We start from the raw sequence: 13192 nt of genomic DNA, 5'->3' as shown, positions 1-13192 counted from the left end.
TTTAGGTCAACAAAGAAATATGAAGAGTCAGGGAGAAGGAAGAAGAAGAATTAAGAGGAAGGACAACATAGTAGAGGGAGTAGCTATAAGCAAAAGAATTGGACTAAAGTGGACTAAAAAGGAGCAAGAAGAAACGAAAGGAAGAAGGAAGGAAGGAATAAAGAGCAAAAATCTCTGATTAGAGGTGGACAATAGGAAGAGAAGGGAAAGGAGAGAGAAATAGATCAGTGTTTCTTTTTCACCTCTGTAAAAAAAAGAGAGATAAATAAAAAGTACAAGAGGGAAATGCACAACCATCAGTCATAATCATGGTATGATTGTGATACACAGAAATGTGATTAAACTAATCATAAAATGTAAGAGATAGCAGAATAGATTTGAAAGAATTTAATAACATGTTATTTACAAGAAACATAACAAAGTATAAAGGTTCACATTGAGTAAAAAGTCTAGAGGAAAATCAATGTTTCTTATAAATTCAAATCATTAACGGTCATGATTTCAGATAAGAGGAAATTAAAAAGAGACCTACTATAAAGAGATACATAGGGAAACTGAATTATGCTTAAAGGTGGCACAGATAATGAATATATATCAATATTTTATATGTATAATTGAATACATATTATATGTGTATGCATCTATATGTGTGTGCATGTGTGTGTGCGAGTGTGTGTGTGTGTGTGTGTGTGTGTGTGTGTGTGTGTATACTGAATACCACAGCATCGAAATACTTAAAGGAAAACTTAATCAAATTGAATGGAGAAATAATAAAATTCTATTATTGTTGAGATTTAAATGCATTCTTCTCAGATGGAAATAAATCTAATAAAGAGATAAACAAGTAAAGCCTGAGACCTGAGTAAAATTTTAATAAAGATGGATATGATAGAACTCCAGTAATTACCAAAGGTAACAGAAAAATGTTTCCATATTTTTCATTTATCTCTGGCAACTTTACAAAACTTGTCTGCATACTGTAGTTTTAAAAAGTCATCCAAAATTTAGAAAAGCTTCTTGAAATGTTATGCATATCCTTTGCTGACTATAATGCAACAAAGATTCAATAATTTACCTTAGAATAAATGATTCAATTGGATTAGAGACTAGGTGATTTACCTGAGTAGGTAAAATAACAATAACAAATTAAACTATAATTTTTATTAAAGGAAACAACAACAATATCAAAAAACAGTTTATGGGATGCAACTAAAGTAATATTTAAGAAAAAATAAAAAAATAGATCAATAGATTAGGAATGCAATTACAAAATTAGAAAAATCAAAAAGATCAAAAATCCCCAACAAAACACCAAAGTAGAAATTCTTCTACTTTGGTAGAAGAAAAAAATATCAATAAAGAATTAGGAAAACTAAATCAAATATACATAAAATCAAAAAATAAAACCAGAAGCAAGCTTTTAAAAAAACTAATAGAATATGCAAACAGTTTGATAGCTATTTTATTTCAAAGAGAAGGGTAAACCTAACTGTAGAAAAAATGGAAAAGGCACATTCATACCAAAGGAAAATGAAATAAAGGAAAGCAACAAATCTGATTACATAAATGAAATCAATGAATGTTTACAAAAATATAAAATACCTGCATTATCAAAGGGAGAACCAGAGAATGTAAAAAATATCTCAGAAAAAGAAACTGAACAAGTCATAAATGATCTCCTCTCCTTATAATACCCTGAAGTATATGGCTTTGCAAGTAAATTCTATTAAACATTAAAAGAACAATTAATTCCTATATGTCCTAAATTGTTTGCAGAAGTAGGAAAGGACCCTTTGAAACTCTATGAGACAAATATGGCTTTGGTATGCCAAAAGAGAGAGAGAGAAAAAGAACAGAAAGAAAACAATAAATCAATATCCTTAATCAGCATTGATGCACAATATTAAATACAATTTTAGTAGAGGCTATAATAATATATTAAAGAAATGATCAGGCTGTATTCATACCAAGAATATAGTTTTAACTTGAGGAAAATCATAAAAGTGACAGATGATATTAACAGTAAAAATAGCAACAATTATTATACTAAGAGATGCTGAATAAGTCTTTAGCAAAACCAACACTCATCTGTTAATAAAACTAGAAAGCACAGGAGTAAATGGACCTTTCATTATTATTGCAAGTAATATTTATCTAAAACCTTGAGCCAACACTATTTGTAATGGATAAGAGCCATTTCCAATATAATCAGAGTAAAGAAAGGATGTTCATTATCACTACTACCATTTGACACAATTTTGGAAATGCTAGCTATAGTAAAAAGAAAAGAAATTCAAGGAATAAAAGGGAAAAAGAGGAAACAAAACTGTCACTTTTTGCGGATGATTTATAATAGTATTTTATTTTTCCAATTACATGTAAAGACAATTTTTAACATTCATTTTTACTAAATTTTGAGTTCCAGATTCTTCTACCTCTGTCCCCTCCCTTTTACCTAAAATGGTAAGCAATTGGATATAGGTTATATGTGTGCAATCATGCTAACCATATTTCCATATTAGTCATGTTGTGAAAGAAGAAACAGACCAAAATAAAAAAAAATAAAGTAAAGAAAGAAAGTGAAAATAGTATGCTTCAGTTTATATTCAGAATCCTTCAGAGTCCAGTTCTGTCTCTGGATATGGACGGGATTTTCCATTGTGCATTTTTTGGAATTGTCTTGGATCATTTGTATTGCTGAGAGGAGAGAAGTCATTCATAGTTGATCACCACACAGTGCTGTTGTTACTGTAAATACAATGTTATCCTGGTTCTGCTTATTTCACTTTGCCTCAGTTCATGTGAGTCTTTCCAGGTTTTTTTCTGAAATCTTTCTGCTCATCATATTTCTTATAGCACAATGGTATTCAATTACATTCATATACCACAGCTTACTCAGTCATTTCCTCCTTGATGGGCATCCCTTCAATTTCCAAATATTTTGCCACCACAAAAAAGAGCTACTTTTTTAATGATCTCTCTGGGATACAGACCTAGTAGTGGTATTACAGGATCAAAGCATATTCACAATTTGATTGCCCTTTGAGCGCAGTTCCAAATTGCTCTCCAGAGTGGTTGGTTCAGGTGTGTGTGTGTGTGTGTGTGTGTGTGTGTGTGTGTGTGTGTGTGTGTGTGTGTGTGTGTGTGTGCACATGCACGTGTGCGTGTGTGAATGATTTGATCATCCTTATGGACAACACAGAAAAGTAAACTAAAAATTAACTGAAAAAAACTTGTAATTTCAGCAAAAGCAGGATGTAAAATAAATCTGGCTAAGACATTAGATATTCCTGCTAGGTATTCCTGTATGTTATAAACAACTCGAAACAGGACTTGATTGATGATAAATGCCATTAAAAATAACTGCAGAATGGCTAAATCTTTAATAGTCTTTATGACAAGGAACAAAGTATGTACAGAAACTATTAGAATACAACTACAAATACTATGGAAATAGAGACACAGATAATTAGAAAACTATTATTTAATCATGATTTGTCTAAGCCTTCCTCTCACATTACAACCTTCCCTATGCCCAGTTTTGATATATAACATTTCAGCATAAAAAATTAAATGAGAATTTTTGGAGTTTTCTGGAGACTGCAGATGACATGCAAAGACTTCTTCTGTGGTATAAATGGAGGGCCAAAATAATTTAGACAGGTTTTCTAGATAATGGTGGAGGGCACTCTTCACCCCTACACCCTGCAACGTGGAAGAGATCACTATATCACTGAAATAATTTACTTATTAATCAAACTAGCTGAGGATTATTTTAATAGAGCTCCAAAGGATTTCTTCTGGATGAACAAAAGATCAAGAGTAATAAAGGAAAAAGTAACAAAGGAAGAGGGAATAAAGAACAGATCTTAGTAGTATCAGATCTCAAACTATACCACAAACCAATAATCATCCAAACAATTTGGAACTGGTTAAAATTTAGAGGAGCCAATCAATGAACAGGTTAGGTATATAATTTATAGCAGCATAGCTTTTGAGAAACACAAAGACCCCAACTGTTTGTATAAAAGTTTCCTATTCCACAAAAAATACTAGAGAAACTGCAAAGTAGTCTGATGGAAATTAGGCATAGGTCAACATCTCACACCAAATAAAAATATATGTTTCAAATGAATACATGATTGATAAATAAAGTTAAGAAATTTAGAGGGGCAAGCAAAAAAAAATCCTTTCAGATTTATGGGTGTGGAAATAGATCATGCATAAAAATGTGAATTACAGAAAACAAAATTAATATTTTTGATTTTACATATTTTTTAAAGCAAATCTAATGAAGTTCAAATTGGAATGGAAACAGTTAACTGGGAAAGTCTTTGTAGCATGCCTTTCTGATAAAAATCTCAAATCTAAAATATATAAAGAATCACTTCAAATTTATCAAATAAGAGCCATTCTAGATTTCAGGAAGCAAAACCAAATCCTGTACTCTTTCTTTATTTTCTTTTCAAATTTGAGACATTTGCTTTTCTCCAAATTTGTGGTACCACTCCTGTTTTCCGTGACCTTTCAAATGTCATTGACAGTGGCTCAGCAATCATGTGCCACCTCTTTCAAGACTCACAAATGTAGTTCTTTAGGGAGAGATGATTTGAATTCTATCAAAGTGAAGGAAAGCATTTTCTTATTTTTCTTTTTACTTGTAATAGGTACCAACTCTATCAGTCATTTTTGTATTGTCATTCCTAATACAAGGACAATTCTTTACAGTAAGTTCTGGTATAAAGCAGCACATGCATTCCTAAACGCTCTGTGCAAAATCATCCTTAAAACCACAGGGTTTATGGGGGAAATGGGGTTAAGAACATCCCACTCAAAACTTTGTCAATGACAAAAATACATTTTTAATTTATGTTTTATTTTACATTTTATGTAAAATTTATCTTAAATATTTTAAATAACAGAAAACATAAAAGTGAAAGCACAGTTTTATACTTTTTAAATAGTTTAAAATTACACAAATACTAGAACAAATAGTGGCAGTTAGTACTGCCTCAGGTTGCTACTTTGCCTGTGCCTGCCTTCCAAAGAGGTCTGAATTGACAAAGTTGATAACTACAGAACTAGCCCAACTTGGGATGGGGTGGGGCCAGATATACGACTAAGACTGAAAGTAGAAAGAGGAGGAATATGTACGTGTGGACCTTCACTCTTAGTTTCTATTGTACCAGAAAAAGATACAGTAAGGATAGCACTTTACCTTCAGAAGACCTGGTTTGTTTGTGAATGTGTGTATAAAAAGGATTGTAGTTGCAAGTTATGAAGCTGTATGGTTTTCTTCAGACTTACTGTTTCCCAAAGTCAAAATCATACATCAACAAATGTAAAATTCCTGTGCCTTAATTGTTCTCTAATACATCAATCACATTGGAATAAGTCTGATCTTTCAAAACAAGCATTATATAACATAACTGAGAGTAAAAATGGAGAGGTTATTTTCCCTTTGTTGTCAGTAATCATTATTCTACTCAACTAAAGGTACTATCCTTGCTTTGCTCCTCTTTTTTTCTCCAAATATAGTGTGTGTGGGAGGGGAGAACTTTTTTTTATGGTCCTTACCTTCTCTCTCCAGTTTCAGTTCATTCTGAAATTTAGCAATTCTAAAATTATTTCCAGGACTATATATACCTTACTGTTACATTCATTTTCTATTACTTAGCCTTACTTCCATTTTCTATACATAATTTTTTAAAAAATCCATATTGGTTGGTAAATTTCCTTTGTTCTACATCAATCTTTTCAAAACAAAAATCTCATTTTTTTTCATTAGAATTGTTTTATTTTTTGACTCTGAGATTTTATTATTAAGTATAAAGGATGACTTCCCTTTGAATCACTTTTATCAGTAGTATCTGATCTGTCTTTCCTTTGAATCCTATTAAATATGCTTTCCCAAAATTCAATGTGCATGCCAGATTATACCTGACTTCCCCTTCCTTTCTTTCATAAACTTGAAGATGAAATGTTAACCTCTCCTCCAGTGTTTCCATCATTTCCACAATAAGAGCTGCTTCTTTCCTGTTAGTACTTCTTGTTTCTCTATCTTTGAAGGATGAAATTGACAATAAAATAAATTAAGTAGTTATTAGTTGCTCTGCTTCTATCAGAAAGATCTCTAGTAAATGTCTGGATAACTGAAGTTCCTATCATTACTATAACATGACTCTGTACCAATCTTGAGATGAATTTCCTGAACTCAATCTATTTTTTCTTCTTGACCAGGTGATCTTTTCTTTATTCCATTTTCAAAATCACTTTAGTTTCTGCTTTCATCTCCACACAAATACTCTCATATTTTCCCCTGTTAGTACCTATATTTGCTTAACTGAGCATAGCTTCTTGACATAAAATTTTATCCTATCACCCCCTTTGCCTACCTATTTTCTTTTGAATAATGCATACTATCCAGAGTCATGATCCAGTCATGAGTTTCAACCAACCAAGTCATAGCGACAATTTTGCGGTCAAATTTGCCTGTTTGCATTAAACCCTCTTACATAAAATATGCTCTTGTTTGCTGATGAAACATTTTGTTATTATTATTGTAAAGAAATCTGAGGTCATGGATTTTATTACTAGTGCATTTCTTGGATTTTGTCTCCTGTGGATATCTATCTAGGTGTCTCAGCTACCTGGATTTCTTGGAAACATCTTTGTGGCTACTCTCTATGAATCTAACTTGGGGAACATACATTGGCCATCTTCTCATTTCCTCTTAATTAGATTTAGAAGATACCTGGCAAATATATTTTCATTGACCTTTGTTGATGTATCTCACTGCCATTTTTTAGTATTGGTTGTTCCTATCTTACTCAGGTTGGAAGAGCAGCAGCTGTCCACAGCCTGGTTCCACTTTGGTTGTTGTGGAAGCTTTGATCTGCTCCATTTCCAACTTGTGCTGGTTGAACCCTTCTCATTCAACCTTGTGGCCATAATTCTATAGAAATTAGTGCAGGCACATAATCAGCTTAGCCCATTGGAGCTCAAAAAATCTCTATCTCCAGGGAGTGGGAGGGTAGAACCAAGATGGTAGAGTAGAAAGATGCATATACGCTAGCGCTTCCCCCACAGCCCACAAAATTACCTGTAAAAAATGAATCTCAACAAATTCTAGAGCAGCAGAAGCCACAGAACAACAGAGTGAAAGAAGTTTCCAGCCAAAGGTAACCTGGAAGGCCTACAGAAAAGATATATCTCACAGGACACTAAGCAGAGCCCAGCCCTAGCTGCGCAGCACTGGGAGGAACAGGACCTGAGCAGACCTCCAGGGCAGAATTCCCAGAAGGGAGGGTCCCAGATCCTTCAGCCTACAAGCAACAAAGAAAGTTCCAAAGGTCAGTGTGGGAGGGCTTTCCCAGCTGAAAGAGAGGGGAACTGGTTCCCCCAGCACTGGCCCCAGGAGGCGGCAGCAGCAGGCAGCAGGCAGCTACACAGAAGCAGCCTGGGTCCATTGTCCAGGCAGCTCAGCTTAAAGCCTCTGGTGGAACTGAACAGCTGATCTGAACCTCAGCCCTCAGTGGCAGCCCTGCCCCCACCCAAAGGCCCTGGGGGAGTTGAGCAGCTGATCTGAATCTCAGCCTTGAGCAAGGTACTAAGGAGAGGAGCACTAGGACCTTCCTCTTGACAAAGGATTCAGAAGTCAAGTAATTGGCTGGGAAAATGTCCAAAAAAGGGGAAAAACTAAGATCACAGAAGGTTACTTTCTTGGTGAATGAACAGATGTCTCCTTCCATCCTTTCAGATGAGGAAGAATAAGGCATACTGTCAGAGGAAGTCAAGGCCTCTGCCTCCAGTACCTCCAAAATGAATACGAAATGAGTCCAAGTCATAGAAGAGCTTGAAAAGCATGTCAGCAGCCTGCTAAAGGAGAACCAAAAAAATGCTGAGGAAAATAGCACTTTTAAAAAGAGTCTAACTCAATTGGAAAAAGAGATCCAAAAAAGTCAATGAGGGGAAGGAGGCTTTAAAAAACAGAATTAGCCAAATGGAAAAGAAGGTTCAAAATCTCACTGAAGAAAATAATTCTTTAAAAGAGAGAATCAAGCTCAGGGAAGCTAATGACTGTGAGATAAAACCAAGAAGTTTTAAAACAAAACCAAAAGTTTGAGAAAATAAAAGATAATGTGAAACATCTCAATGGAAAAACAACTGACCTGGAAAATAGATTCAGGAGAGACAATTTAAAAATTATAGGACTACCTGAAAGCCATGTTCACAAAAAGAGCCTAGACAATACCTTTCATGAAATTATCAAGGAAAACTGCCCTGATATTCTAGAGCTAGATAGCAAAAAATATATTGAAAGAATCCACCCATTACCTCCTGAAAGAGATCCAAAAAAAGAGAAACTCCTAGGAATATTGTGACCAAATTTCAGAGTTCCCAGGTCAAGGAGAAAATATTGCAAGCAGCTAGAAAGAAACAATTTGAATATTGTGGAAATACAATCATAATAACACGGAATCTAGCAGCTTCTACATTAAGGGATCCAAGGGCTTGGAATATGATATTCCAGAAGTCAAAGGAACTGGGATTAAAACCAAGAATCACCTACCCAGCAAAACTGAGTGTAATACTTCAAAGGAATAAATGGTCATTCAATGATATAGAGGACTTTCAAGCATTCATGATGAAAACACCAGAGGTGAATATAAAATATGACTTTCCAACCCAAGAATCAAGAGAAGCATGAAAAGGCAAACAGGAGAGAGAAATCATAAAAGACTTTCTAAAGCTGAACTGTTTACATTCCTACATGGAAAGATACTATTTGTAACTCTTGAGACTTCTCCCAGTATTTGGGTAGGTGAAGAGATTATACACACGCACACACACACACACACACACACACACACACAGAGTGCAGGTTGAGTTGAATCAGAAGAGATGGTATCCTTAAAAAAATAAAATGAAAGTTAAGGGGTGAGGGAGGAAAATACTGGGAGGACAATGGGAGAAATGGAATGGGGCAGGTTATAACTCATAAAAGAGATAAGAAAAATCTTGTTCAATGGAGGAGAAAAGGGAGAAGATGAGAGGTGAAAAGTGAAGCTTATTCTCTTCACATATGACTTAACGAGGGAATAACATACCCACTAAATTTGGTATGAAAATCTATATTACACTACAGGAAAGTAGGGGAGGAGGGGACAAGTGGCATGAGGGGGATGATAGAAGGGAGTAACTAGAAGTAAACACTTTTGGGAAGGGACAAGGTCAAACGAGAGAACTGTAAAAGAGGGTACAGGGTAGTATAGATGGCAATATAGTTAGTGACGCACAACATGATTATTTTGGAAGCCTTTTGCAAAATGACACACATATGCACATACATTACTATTGCATATTACTGGGAAATAAGAAACACTGATAATGGGGTATAGAAATTTATCTTGCCCTACAAGAAAAGAGAAAAGATAGGGATAATGGAAGGGTGGGGTGTGATAAAAGGGAGAGTACATTGAGGGAAAGGGTAGTCAGAATGCAAGGTATTATGCGGTGGGGGAGGGGAGAGATGGGGAGAACAATTGGAACTCAAAATTTTGTGGAAATGAATGCTGAAATCTAAAAATAAATAAATAAATACAATAAATAAAATAAAATATTGTAAATACTTATCTTAAAAAAACTCTATCTCAAGTCCATGCAACCTGTACTCTATCTCTGAAGATGAATTAGTCAACTCACTTTTCTTTTTGTCATAGTTCAGAAATAGAAATTTCAGTCTCAGGTACTAGTTTTCAGCCAGTAGTTAATTTCTCAGTTTTTTCCCCTTTTCTGCTTACCATGACTTTAATGGAAAATAATGAGGAATATCCAACCTTTCCTCTGATGATCTTCAGTTACTTGCCCAAGATATCATAAATGTAGGCAATAGTTTTTAGGTTCCTTCTGGGAATATCATTTGTGCCTATGTCTCTACTCAACAGAAGTTCATAATTGTCATTCATTTCGAAGTCTTAGGAGATTATCTGTTATATCTTGGATACCATGCCCTGGAAAGATGTCAGCCTTCTCTTTTGTTTTTACTTTCAGCAAATATTTGCCTCAATGCTCTGAAAGAAGAAATCAATCATTACTCCTACTATTTTCTTCTTCCTCTGACTTTTACAGATATATTGCCTATTATTAAAACTATTATTTTTCGTGGCTCAACTACATAAATCTTTGGAAAACAGTTTTTTCTTCCTTAGAGTAGCCAGCAATGTCCTCTTTGGGAAGAAGCTCAGACCTATTTATAAGTTTGAATTGTACAGCTGTCCTTTTCCTTCACTTTTTCCTCTGTTTTGCAATCTTCTATTCTCTAGCATTCAGACAAAGGTCACCTCAGATCCACTTTTTCTCCCATTGAAGCTTTCCTTCTGTTTCCTTTAAGAACACTTCATTCTCCCTTGGCAAAGGAATGTGGAGAATAGAGAGGCATTCTTTCAGTTCCTTGACCTCTTCAAGAAGGGAGATCAGCCCACACTTGGAACACAGATAACACTTAGCTACTGCAGAAACATAAACAGAGTATAATGGTTAATGTAAGCCACTGCACAATTTCTTCTACACTTCTTAATCATTGAGATTTTCAGCCTGGTTTCTTTGAACTGCTTGTAGATGTTTACACCTTAATCCCAAGCACTGGTTTAAACATTTTAAAACCAATCATCACTTTTTAATAAATTATCAGTCCCACTTAAATTAATTTCATTTGTCTAACTAGCTCCACAGCCATACCTACCCTCTCTTCCAAATCTGGAATTTGGACTTGGAATTCAAGCTTAAAGAATGTTCTCTTTTAAATTTCCCTCAGTTTCTCCCAGATTCAATCACTCACATTTCCCTAAGCCATGTCCTTCAAAACCTTTCATAATAGCTTTTCCCTTTTGATTTGTCTCTCGTCCTTCATTTTTCTCCTGCTCCTTATTGTATAACCTTCTTCCATAAAAGGTAGAAACAGAATGATGAGAAGATAAATTCAGAGGTACTGGGGAATACTTTTGTGAACTGATGCAGAGTGAAGTGAACAATACCAGTGTAACTATTTGTTCAAGAATTAAGAACTCTGATAAATGTAATATCCATCCAGAATATTGATGATGGAACATATGTACAGAAGTAGTGAATATGAGGTACAGATTAAGATACATTTTCAGACCAATACAATACAAATTAGTTCTCTTTCAATATATGTAATTCTTATTTCTTTTTCTGGTAAAGAAGGAGATTGTGTTAATGGAGATGGAACAGTGATCGTGACAAAAAAAGGAAGAAAGGAGAAATGTCCCAAGTCAAGCAAAGTTGGTACTTTGTATTGGTATTGTATTGGTACAAAGTATTGGTACTACTATCATGTTAATTATATTATATACACACCTATTTTAAAAGCTATTTGTAGTGCATTCATCATTTCCTATACAATCCCATTTCCTGGTCCTCTTTGTATATAGAAGTATTCATAGTCTTATGATTTTCTATTACATAATTTTTAAAGAGTCATTTGAATTTGGCAGATGTAAAATTACTAATGTACATCCAAGAAATAAAATAGCTAACATTTACTTACTCAGCACCAGGTACTTAATGTGCAAAGTGCTTTGCAATTATTATTTCACATGATTCTCATAAAAACTCTGGGAGCTAGGTGCTAATATTATTCCCATTTTACAGATGAAGAAACTGAGGTGAGGCCAGATCACACAACTAGGAAGTATTGACTCCAGATTTGAATTCAGGTCTTCCTGACTTCAGGTCTGGTACTCTATCCACTGAGCAACCTAAGAGCATAAATACTGTACACACACACACACACACACACACACACACACACACACACACACACACACACACACACTTTCTCTCATTATTAGAAAGTAAGTTTCTTTAAGGCAAGTACTGTATTTCTTTTTTTTATTTTCATTCTTAACATTTATCGTGTTTCCAAATGTTGCATCTGTCTATGCTCTCTAAAATGTTGAAAAGTTGATAGAAGACTGACGACTAGAGGATCTTGATGGGGACAGCCAGTCACTAAGAAGTGGTAGAAGCCAAGAAGTGCTGAGACGACTCTGGGAGATTCATATTTTGTTCTCTAGGGGGCATGTTGCTTTTGAGACAGTGGTATAAGTTAAAGCTCTGAAGTATGTTATAATGTAATTAATCCTATTAGCTGCTACCAGAAAGCAAAGCATTAAGCCAAAGGCTGCTACCAGAAAGTCAAAGACACTCCAGGACAAGAAGATCAATGAAAATCCTCTCCTTTGCATGTCTCTCCAGAAATATGGGAACCTTCTGGGAAGTATTTGACTGATTTCATATTCGGCTAACCCTTTGGACCTATGCTCATAGCCTCTCAGGGCATTTTATTTCTTAAGCATTTTATGTGGATGTTGAATTTGATAGAGAAAGGAGTAAACAAAGCAGAGAAGTAGAAAGTAGCTTTAGGAAGGAAATTAGGAAGTTAGGCTGATTTTGTCCTCAATCTCCCATGTTTGAAAGCTCAAGTGCAGGACTGCGGATAAGCTATAGGACCTTTGGGCCTTTGTAGTCAGAAGACACAGAGCCTAAGGGAGATATAATTCAGAAAGCCTTGATAGTACCGTATAAAATGTTAGCAGTAAAATGGAGAGGAATTATGTGCCCAACAAGGACGTACCATTTTCAAGAAAAGAAGATTCTAGTACTTTGAATTAGGGCAAAATTAAAGTGAAAACCAGGAGGTAAGAAATAGGACATATTATCATAAGATTAATTCTCAAATGGACCCTTGAGATCTCCTTCTCTAATTTCCTCATTTTGCAGATAAGGTAACTCAGGTTCAGACTGGGGAAATGATTCACCTCAAATCATATAACTATGAAATAGTAGAGTTTTTTATTCAAACCTTAGTCTTCTGACCCCAAATTCAATATCTTTTCATTATAATATGCTGTTTTGTACCATTTCTCTAATTCTTTATAGAATCTCCTAATTAGAAGGGATCTTAGAAAGCGTGTAGTACTAGCCTATCCTAGCCTAAGAGTAATTGATACAAGAGATAGAGCATTGGACTTGGAGTCAGAAAGACCTCTTCCCAGGATTGTTGTGGATCAAATGAGATTATAATTGTAAAACATTTAGCACAGTACCTGGAACAGAATAATATGCATTTACAAATACTTCCTTTCTTTTTTCCTTCCTTCTTACCCAA

The sequence above is a fragment of the Notamacropus eugenii genome, chromosome 3 (assembly GCF_028372415.1).
Source record: "Notamacropus eugenii isolate mMacEug1 chromosome 3, mMacEug1.pri_v2, whole genome shotgun sequence".
In the NCBI taxonomy this organism is placed as follows: domain Eukaryota; kingdom Metazoa; phylum Chordata; class Mammalia; order Diprotodontia; family Macropodidae; genus Notamacropus; species Notamacropus eugenii.
The sequence above is the reverse complement of the archived record's forward strand: the minus strand, read 5'-3'. Positions refer to the sequence as shown.